This window comes from Prunus mume, linkage group LG7, assembly GCF_029339155.1.
Source record: "Prunus mume cultivar Tortuosa linkage group LG7, ASM2933915v1, whole genome shotgun sequence".
Classification (NCBI taxonomy): domain Eukaryota; kingdom Viridiplantae; phylum Streptophyta; class Magnoliopsida; order Rosales; family Rosaceae; genus Prunus; species Prunus mume.
The window spans coordinates 1,079,489-1,088,536 of record NC_142704.1 but is presented as its reverse complement, the minus strand read 5'-3'; the positions used below and the strand labels follow the sequence as shown (position 1 = coordinate 1,088,536).

The window sequence follows — 9,048 nt, the reverse complement described above, 5'->3', positions numbered from 1 at the left end:
ATACCATTTCTTCTCCATCCAATATTTTTTACTCTCCACTCACATTATTCACTTTCCACACCAATTCTTCATACAAACTTTTCTCATTTCAATATTTTTTTATCTCCACTCACATTTTTCACTTCCACACCAATTCTCCATACAAACTCTTCTCCTTCCAATATTTTTTACTCTCCACTCATATTTTTCTACTACTTTCCATTTGTATAAAAAAAACGAATGGCATTTTCTGTTGAAGTCGGAGGCTCGTGGTCAACGAATGAAGATATTGCGTTGTGTCAATCTTGGGTGAACATTAGTCATGACCCTATCACGAGCAATGAGATGAAGTTTCATCACATGTGGAGCAAAATTCATGGAGAATTTTGTCAAAGATCGGGTTCTATTCGGACCGAAATGGCATTGTCTAGTAGATGGAAACTTCTAAATAAAGAGTTAGGGAAATGGAGAAATGCCTTGACAAAAGCAAAGGCGAACATTCAAAGCGGTCAAAATTTGACCGATGAGGTAAAATATTTATAACTGCCATTTTAATCAATTCAATGTCACTTTTTTTTTATTGCATATTCTATTTGTTTTTCTTGCATAATTTTTTTTTCTTGGTGCACCTTTAATTTGTCTATATTTTCTTGCATAATCAATTTTATTTTTGCATTTCAAAATAGTTTATATTTTCTTGCATAATAATTTTTGTTTCTTGCACTTCCAATTATTTATTTTTAATAGATGATACAAGCACAAATGTGGTTCGGTGCCATGGGGCAAGGCAAAAAAAGTTTCGTGCATTTCCATTGTTGGGAAATTGTGAAGGATTGTTCGAGATTCAAAATTATTCCCACCGGTCCGCCGGTTGTGATGAATGAGACGCCACTCCACGATTCGACATCAACCGATTCTCCATTGGACTCTCCAATGGAAACGGAGTCACCATTTGTGCCACGTCCGCCGAGACCTATTCGGAGAAAGGCGGCAAAGGCCAAGAGAGGGGGCACATCGACCAATGAATGTGTACAATTATTGGAGCAAATAGCTAAGAGCACCTCACTAAGAATGGAGAGAGACTTGAAAAGAGATGAAATGGACGTGGCACGAGAGGAAGCATTTGTTATTCAACAACAAAAGGCACAAGAAAAAGACATAGAAGATAGAGAGATGAAAATCATGGCCATGGATACGAGCCATATGTCTCCCGAAACAAAGGCCTATTGGAAGCTACGACGAAGAGATGTGATGAGAAGAAAACTTTTCCATGACGACGGACCTAGCAATATGGATTGGTTAAATGATGAAAACCATTAAGTTGTATTGAAACACCTTTGCCATATGGTGTATTGTTGTATTATCCTTTAATTTGTTGTATTGTTTCCTTTTTATTCAATAAAAAAAGCATTAAATAAAATGACTATTTATTCAAAACATTTGAGCATCAAAACAAATATTAATTAAAAAAAACCTTCATTTATTGCAAACAACACGCAAAACAAACCATACATAAAAGCATAATAATAATAAAAAGCATAATTTCAAAAAACACCACACACAAAATAAAGCATAATTAAAAACAAAGCATAATTCCAAACAAAGCACTAATCTTGACTTCATCCATTGTGATTGCCTTTCATCTCCCACAAGTGCTCGACCAAGTCACCTTGACGTATCTCGTGAACATATGAAGATTGCATTTCTTGATACCAATCAATCATGGGGTTGTTGAATTGACCATCCCGAAGTAATTCGGGCTCCAGGTAGTCCATTTGGTCCAATCGGCCTTCATATATTCTTGTCAACGATGTGTTAATTGGATCAGGTTCAAACACCTCGAGCGTCCATAGTCATACTCATCATCCACAATCATGTTGTGGAGGATGATGCAAGTGATCATAATACTTCTCAGCACCTCCTCATCGAGCATCCGAGCAGCACCTCTAATAATTGCCTAACGAGCTTGCAAGATACCGAAACACCTCTCCACGTCTTTCCTGTAACCTTCTTGAAAGGAAGCAAAGTTTCTTTCCTTCTCGGATTGAGGATTCGGAATTGTTTTCACGAATGTCATCCACCTAGGATAAATTCCGTCGGCAAGGTAGTACGCACCAGAGTAAACGGTATTGTTGATTTGGTACATGACTGGGGGGAATGACCTCGCAATACCTCGTCGAACACCGGGGATTGACCAAGGACATTGAGGTCATTCTGAGATCCGGCAACCCCGAAGAAGGCATGCCAAACCCAACAATCGATTCCCGTACTCTCATTGCCAAGCAGGGACAGTTCTTCCACCGCCAAAGTGCATGCAATCGATGCTTCCAATCATTCCTGGGAAACCTCGAGCCTCGCCTTTTTGTAGAAGCCATTGCAGGTCTCTTGGCGTGAGTTTGCGAAGGTACTCCTTGTGTACAAATTTTCCACTGCATCACAGAATCTCACCAAGCACTCTAGGATAGTAGATTTTCCCATCCTTGCAATCTCATCCACCTGCTCTGCAGATGCCCCATAAGCAGCATCCGCAGCACTGTAAGTTTTGCTCGGGATAAGACCCACAGCCCAACAAAGATCATGCTTTTGAATGAAGTATGTGTCGTAATTACAAATATCATGCATGATTTTTTGGAACAAATGTGGCTGCATTCTATATCTTTCTCGAAACTTAGAAGCAGGATATAACGAATTTGGGATAAAATAATCCTCCATGAGATTCTTACTGAGACTCCCTACGTCTGTCGACATTCGGGGCACAACGACGACGGTGTTGCCTTGATTGATCCATCATACACACCGCTGCTGCAAGCATTTGTTCCTCTTCTTCATCGGCGTCCCGATCTTCTTGAGCACGTCTACGCCAGAATTTCTTCCCTTTGTTTCTGTTGCCTCTCCAACACCCTCGACAAGTTTGACATTGAGAGTAGAATGTGTTTTCTAAAATCTAAGAAATGAAGGAATAGATAAGAGATGGTGTAAGAGGTATGAGTTGATGATGTAGTTTTATAGAGGGATTTAGAAGATAGAGATGACACGTGGCACAATTTTAGAGGATGAAAATCTTATCTAAAATCTGATATTATAATTTTTTAAAATATCTGAAAATCTTATCTGACATGGGACACGTGGTACAATTTTAGAGGGTGAAAAGCTTATCCAAATCTGAGATTATAATTTTTTTAAATATCTGAAAATCTTATCTGACATTGGACACGTGGCACAATTTTAGAGGGTGAAAATTTTATCTGAAATTTGAGATTATAATTTTTTTTTCAATATCTAAAAATCGTATCTGACATGGGACACGTGGCACAATTTTAGAGGATGAAAATCTTATCCGAAAATTTAATTACAAAAGATTATCAAAATTAATGGTTTAAAGTATAAAAAAATAGGAAATAAAGTACAATGAATAGTAATTGCCTTATACTTGCCCTAGACTTTGCCCTCATGAGTGGAATCACAAATACAGCGCTAACACTATTCACGTGAATAAGAAATGGTTTACTCGCTCTTACCTTAGACTTAGCCCTTGTGGGTGGAGATGCTCTAATGTATTATGGTTATCCTCCATCCCATGTAGAAAGACGCTTTGCTTTAATGGCAGTGTGGCGCCCCAGGAAAAAGGTGCCAAGAAAGGGAGGAAAACTTTGTAGTGCTATCTCCATGTGGACCAGATAGGAAAATAATGCTATACCAATTTCATAAAAGTCTTTCTCCAATGAAGACAATTGCATTTGCATCACTGTCATGGACAGTGGCATTGCATGCTTATTTATAAGCCAAGTGTCCATCACTTCCATGCCCAAGTGACAATAGGAGCCAAGTGTCCCTTACCGATTTACAGTGAAAAAAAAAATTAGTTTTTCTTTTTATAATTTATTTATTCAGTTTGATTTTTTAATAAAATGTTCATCTGATTTACTTCACCACTGAAATTACAGCACAGCACAGCAGATTTTATTGGCACAAAATAGCCAAAATAGGTTCTTTTAAAAGATAAAGCACTAGTGGTAGATACACAAGTTGGTTGGCCATTGTCACACTATAATTTTTTCATTTTTAATTCATAATTTTATTTGCTAAAAAAACAAAAGTGTCACTAAATTAAAATTAGTTGGTGCATAAAATATCCTCTCCCACATTAAGAGTTTGAGATTAAAGTATAAAAGTTAGTTGACAAACAATTTACTTTAATATGTGATATTTCTCTTTTTAATATTAAAAAGATTTGAAATTTAAATATCCACTCACCCATTAATAAAAAAACAAGTGACTTAAACCGACATAATTTGTATGAAAGAAAGAGGCTTTATACATGAAAAGATCATATTTTATTGTTGCACATATTGCATATGCCAGCTGCTTTTAAATAAAATTTTGAAATTGGATGGTTAAATAAAGAAGCATTTATAATAAAAATAGTCAATCAAAAATTAATTACCTCAAAAAGAAAGAAAACGTTTGCAGGCAACTTATGTCTTTCTATGGAGACTGGCCTAGTGGAGTCTTTTGAACGCCTTTCTTAATGTGTCCTTGGAGTATTCATGGGCTTGACATTCGGCGAATGCTCTTATGCATGATTTCCGTGTTCAGGTTAAGTGGCTAGGCCCGTTTTGTTATTGTTGCATGGTGTTTTCTTCGTTCTCCCCTTAACTAATCTTTGATTCTTTGTCTATCTCAAGAACTACATTTTCGTAGGAGGTTTCTTTGTCAGTGTTGAGATGATACAACATGCTTGGGGCTTCTTCTTCTTCTTTTTTTTTTTCTTTCCTGGCCTGTTTGCAGTTAATCTCTTCTTTGTGTTGCTCCTTGCAGATTTCTTTTCTTTCATCGCCAATTACTATTGTAGGTGGCTGGAGATGGTGTGCTTAGTTGTTGTTTTCTTTCTTCTTGGCGTATTGTGTTCTCTGTCAAATGTTCTCACTATCTTGTGGATGTGCAAAGGACTATGATTTCATAGCAGGACTCTTTTGACAGTTGGATTGTTTTATTTTATCTTGCTCTAGCATTGGTCCTACGTGATTATTTCAAACTCTCTTGTTAGTCTATGACATGTGTAGTACTCTTTTCTATCATTAGGTTTGTCCCTCAGCAGAGACGGACTTGCAGTATGTACAAACTGGGCTATAGCCCAGTCGAGTGTTTTTCTTCTCTTATTGTTAGTATAAAAGACATATACTAAATAAGCTGCAATGTGAGTTGTGCACTCTCAACTAATATTAATTTTTAAGCATATATAATCAATTGTTGCTGGCATTGTTGGTGTAAAATTGGACTCTTTAAATAAATAAAATAAAAATGATATGTTCTTAAATTAAATTTATATAATATTATGATCAATTTCATAAGCCTCCCTATAAGGTTTACCCGAACCTAAAATCTACCCCACCTTATTTTGAAATCCTGAGTCCGTCCCTGTGTGTATGACAAGGAGATTATGTCAGTTGTATTTGCAGTTCAACACTGGAGACCATACCTCATCGGCTGCCATTTCAAGATCTTGTAGGATCATCAGACCATCAAGTATTTTTTTGGAGCAGCGAATCACCTCTCCAACACAAGAAAAGTGGTTACTAAAATTGCTGGGGTATGATTATGAAATTGATTATCGTTCTGGTACCCAAAATGCAGGGCCAGATGCCTTGTCTCGCAAACCGGAATTGTTGGCCATCATGGGGTTATCCACGCCCATTTTTGATAGTGTATCTCCAATAAAAGCTGATTGCCTCAACGACTCAGAAGCTATGAACATTATTCAGGCTTTGCAAACCGAAGCTCCTACTAAACCATATTTTTCTTGGCAAAACAGTTGCCTCTTTTACAAAAACAAAATAAATGTTCCCCCTACTTACTTCAAAGTGGAGGGAGCGGATCATGGAGGAGTATATTCTCTGTCTACAAGTATACCAATGTTGTATATTCTCTTAATTATTACCAAGGCTCAATCAAATCAATGAAGAATAGGGCCGTTATGCTCATTAATTACTAAACTTGTTGAAGAGATGAATTATAACCAAGGTGAGTAAGCATTGGTATAATTATGCTTAGCCCATATGGCTGGAATATACCCCGGTGCAGTGGTTTATTGTAGCCAGCTCGTCCATTCTGGTTCAAGGATACTAGAGTACTAATTAGTGACAATCAATATAATCCCATGTGAATAAAATTATATTGCGCACAGGTTTACCTTTATTTTGGAATGCATTAACTATACTCAGGTTAATTAAACATGGAAGAATTGATATTTTACTTGCCATCTTCTATCGTATATCACATTAGTCTAGTTTGAGTACATAATATTATGGCCAATTTGGCATTGCTGTGCTGTGAAAATAATCGTTGTCATATTTGCTATGAGAGAAATCAGTTGTGAGAGAAAGCAGTTCGGCGTTTGGTAAAATTTTTGTTAAAAATGTGGTTGATATTGATTTTACACATAATCAGAAAATGATTGCCGCATAATCATTAAACCCAGCGCCTCTTCGAAATTGATTCCTGCATAATCAGAAAATGAAAGCATCTCATTAGCTGTTTTCCTTTATAGCTTTCTTTCACAGCATTTTTTAACAATAAATGATTTTCTCACAGTTTACCAAACGGGTTGGGTTTCTCAAAAAATTTTAAAAATCATTTATCACCCCAAATAAGCAATGTCAAACTGGCACTTAGTCCAATTAAGATATGAATTTATATGATTATTTCGTTATTTGATTACTCCGGCTTAATACTATCTAATTAGTATCAATACGTCGGTACCATCGTGGTATGCTTGATGAAATATTGTATATAATCCAATGGATAAGAATAATGAGATCGCAAATTATAAGAAACTTTCTACTGCGGTGATGATACTGTAGGGAGGTCCTGCGGAAAAATAGCTCGATGCCATAATGGGCTGCTTCATTAGGGATATATGATTCAATATATATTATTACAATAAAAATGAGAAGTGTTAAGCTTTTTATCATATTGGCGTCGAGCTATTTTTCCGCAAGACCTCCCCTACAGTATCCAGGGACGGTCCTATGACTTGTACAACCTGGGCTATAGCCCAGGTGAGTTTTATTTATTTATTTCTTATAGTTAGTTTTAATGTTAATTCCATTTATAGCAGAAATATTAATTTGAACTAATTGGATAATTGTAGTGTTACCTCTAGTTGCTGTGTGTCTATCTGACTCTATATTTGTGATGATAAATTTTCTTTTCACTTAATTAATTTTTGTTCATCATGGTAGACCTTAGCTAGTATTGTTGGTGTAAAATAGGCCTTTTAAACAAATAAAATAAAAATGATATGTTTTGAAATTATATATATACAATCCTGTTCAAGGGTCCAAGAGACTTATGGTCACATACCCTTAGATTTAATCCAAGGGTTGAGAAAAATTTACTTTAAAATATATTTTTTCTTTTACCTTTTAAATTTCACTTAACAAAAAAGGAAAAAACTAAAAACTGAAAACCCAAAATCTGTTCTTCTTCCTCCTGTTGCCTCCGCGTTCTGCTTCCACCCATCGCTGCAGCCACAACAACTTCGACTCCGGCGTAGCGAGCGAAAATTCGGAGCACTCATTCCCTCGCACTTCAACAAGGTCAGTTTCTTGTTCTTCAAAAGTTTTTCACTCAATTTTTGGATATGAAATCATGAACCTATATCTGGGAATTTCAATTGGGTTTCTGTTATTTTTTATTTTGAAAGTACTGTAACTATTCCTTGTACGCATCTGAACAAATATCAATCTCTAGTTGGGAAAAGAATAAACCCTTTGATTTCTAGAAATTGGGAATGAATTGGGAAACCCTTGTACGCATCTTAATATATGATTGGTTACTTTCAATTCTCTGGCTTAGAAAATGTCCAAGTCAAGTTTTCACTCTAGTGAATCATTATGTAGTTTCTGAGAGATTTGTGTTCCTTCTCTGTTACTAGGTTTTTATTTTTCTGCCAACCATAGCAAAACGTGTAATTGGTTGGTTTGAATTGGTTGAATTCCTATAGGTAGATAATATGATTAAAAAAACTGCCTATAATTGGTTGAATTTGGTTAATTCGAAGCTCCTTTACAAGAGAGAAGTTGATTACTTTACAACTATGATTTTTGTTGTGGTGTTCATATGTATGTAATTGATAACTGAATGTTATAAATGAATTTTGTTTTTACTGATAGTTAACTGATCTTGCCGCATTCTAGAAGTCTGTAAATGAATGAACTCTTTTGTGATTCTAGTAATAGAGAAGGGAAGGAAATGGAACAGGTCCTCTCATGGTCAAAGAAAATATGAAATCAGTCAGAGAGGATAAAACTTTGAAAGAAAATCAAGCCTGGATGACTCTTACAGATTCTGTCATATTCTACAAAATGGGAGTAGGCGCAAAGGCAAGCCTAGATGAGCTACCGAAGCTGGTGTTAAGTGCAATTGTGTTCAGTTTTGCTGTTATGTGCACCTTTGCCATCAATTGATAAATCAGAAGCATGGAGAAAGGCTTTGTTGGTTCACCTCTCATTCCTTATATTGCCTTCGCTGTAGTACATTTCTATAGTTTCGGAGTTCGTTGGTTATTGTTTGTACATAAGAACACTACGTTTATAGGTGAAGATTCTAGAGTTTTGTACTGTTCTTGAATGTAAATTACGTAACACTTAATGATTGAGAGTTCTGTACTGGTCTTGAATGTTGTTATTTGATTTTAGTAAAATATAGTTTTCCACATGAATGTGGAATACATTGCAACAAAAAAAATCACAAATGTTCGAATCTAAACGGCTGCTCATGACTCCAAGTATACCAAATTATGACCAAATTGATAGACATAACTAGTAATTTGTGCAGGACTGAAAGAAAAAAAATATAATATGGCCTACTCCAGTACATAAAAAATTAACACAGTATAAACTCTAAAAAACTGTTGATCCGACCATTGTGAACACAGCTTGACATCAAGTACCAAACAGCATATCTGTGAAGCGTGATGCCCAGTAGCGATCCACAAGAAACTGACCTTGTTGAAGTGCGAGGAAATGAGTGCTCCAGATTTTCGCTCGCTACGCCGGAGTCGAAGTT

The 9,048-nt window shown here is 36.0% G+C and overlaps 1 long non-coding RNA gene across 1 annotated transcript; it reads left to right on the top strand.

The window, feature by feature from the left end:
* Positions 1-7,246: 7,246 nt before the first annotated feature.
* Positions 7,247-8,648, top strand: LOC148915176 (uncharacterized). Its single transcript, XR_016122034.1, has 2 exons — positions 7,247-7,577; positions 8,214-8,648. It is a non-coding gene; the product is annotated as an uncharacterized LOC148915176 (long non-coding RNA).
* Positions 8,649-9,048: the final 400 nt, after the last annotated feature.